Source organism: Elephantulus edwardii, unplaced genomic scaffold, assembly GCF_000299155.1.
Source record: "Elephantulus edwardii isolate Elephantulus edwardi_28Jun2011 unplaced genomic scaffold, EleEdw1.0 scaffold00076, whole genome shotgun sequence".
Lineage (NCBI taxonomy): Eukaryota > Metazoa > Chordata > Mammalia > Macroscelidea > Macroscelididae > Elephantulus > Elephantulus edwardii.
Window position 1 is genome coordinate 9,851,924 of NW_006399826.1, and position 2,332 is coordinate 9,854,255.

Below are 2,332 nucleotides of genomic sequence, written 5' to 3' on the forward strand. Positions count from 1 at the left end.
GTTATACTTCCTAGTTTTTCTGTATTTTTGTTCTCCATAAAAATGGACTAGATACATGAGTAGTTATGAAGATATTATAGAACCAGTTAGTATTTAATTCTGTTATACATATAATCTTTCATAAATCACAACTGAATTAACTAATGTTCAACCTCAATGAATCACATTTCACGCAAAATTTTCATCATGTTTCTGACATATTGGTCATGGACAAGCTGATCTCACCTAGTGCCATTAACTCTTGCTATGTGTCTTCATATGTTATATCTTATGTCTTTATCTATTCATTGAATGATGACTTTTTAGCTTTTAAAGAGAAGAAAAAAACAAGTTCAAGAATTGAAATTCAAGTGAAACTGAAAAATATGATACATTGTTTTCAGGGTTAAAAGAAGAAGCCTATTACTCTACGCTCCATAGAATACTCAGTATATAATCTTTCAACCATTTATTTATTCATTCATACATACATTCATTCAAATAAACACATTTTGAGTGCCTACTTCCTTTAAGTTTTAATAACTGCATGTAACTAAGTGAATAATATACAGCATCTTTCGTTGCTGAACGTCACATATCCAAGACAATTAGTCTATAAAAGTTTGTTCTGTGTGAAACTAAACTTCTCCATGTAGAAATAGAAGTCACTACCCGGAATTCAAAACCATGATAGAACTTACTAAATTCACTGCTAAACATGAAATATTAAAATATCTTTTTAACTTTTACTTCAGGTTTTTTCTTAGAGTATCAAATCCTTTAAGTGGTAAATCTATTTGTTTCCTAAAAATTTCCTTTCAGGCTCTTGGTAGAGAGAAAAATAAATGCTAAATGATCATTCTTTAAATATAAATGACAAATACCATATGTTGTTCTTCTTTGTTGAATTAAAATTGATTTTCTCCACCTGGATGAGAGGTCATCTAGCGTGAGTGAACAGTTTCTGAAATTTTTTTCCAAGCATTGAAAAAGTTCAGGCCATACAAGGTAACAACCTTTCTACAAACAGAAATCATATTGGGAAGATTTGTCTAGTGGGTTGAGGAAGTTCTTTTAGAACTCTTTTGTTTCTAAAGTTATAATAGGGAAGAATGTCTGAGAAAACTTCAGAACAGCATAACCCAAAATTTAATGTGGCGCTGAGGTCTATGATGAAGAGAGCTTACTGTTAACAAGAGTTTGAGCTCGACTTCTCTGTGGGAAATCCAGCAACTTCCTCCTCTTACTATCCTTGTGGGTCTGCAACTTAACTTCCTTAGGTCCCAGGAGGAAAGTTGCCAAGGGAAACAAGACATGATCAAAAGAATCATTGGTCCAGAGACTTCGGTTTTCTGAACACCTTTTTTGAAATGAAACCGGGATCTTCGTCGAAGAAGAGTGATTGCCCAGGAAACCACTAAAACCAGAAGTGCTTTCTCAAATGATCAATATTATTTCCACTTTTGTACCACTAACTTCCCTAAATAACTAATATCATGTGGATTTTAAAACTGCAATATACTTAGCATTTGAACTTTAGATGAAGCCTTAAAGTAGCCTCATACTTTCCCATCCTTTTTTTAAAAATGTCTCTACTCTAGCTCCGTATTAACTGTCAAGTAAAAGGGAAGAGAATTTGCATTGTTACCTGAAAAGTGCAGCCACACAAGTGCTATGCCACAAAGCCTTATATTCAGTGAAGGTTTTTATCACTCACTACAAATACATTTTAATTTTTCCCTAAACAAAGACATCCCAACCAAGTTCTTTGTCTGGGTATGCACTGTTGTGCTGCTGAAGTATGAATTCCTGGCAAACAGTGCACCCACCTGGTACCAAAGAAAAATTACAAAACAGTGAGTGAGTGGACCTTCATCCTCATAGCTCCGAGTTGCACTCACAAACCCTGCTGTGGCCTTCTCTGCAGTGTGTGATCTGTGAAAGAGCTATGGAGTCTTCACTACCAAGTCATGAAGCAAGTGATCCAAATATTCCGAAGTGGGCTTTCTTATCACTTTGTTTCTTTGTCTCTTTCAATAAAAGAAGATACTTTGGAAACTATTGTGTTTTACTTCCCTCATTTAACAGATAACAAAGTTGAGACCCAGGATTCAACTTTACGAAACTGAGAAGTAGTAGAAGAGAACCTGGACTGTCAAGGAGGATCTGATTTTCCTAAAAATGGCGTTGATCACAAAGTATTGAAGGAAGACGTGAAAAATTTGTCCAACTGCCCTCTCAGGGTTAATTTTATTTTGATGAGAAGACTCATTCACTTGATACTATATTATATACTATATAAGTGTAGATGATAATAAGAAAAGAAACATCCATAGATATATAGAAAGCAGAA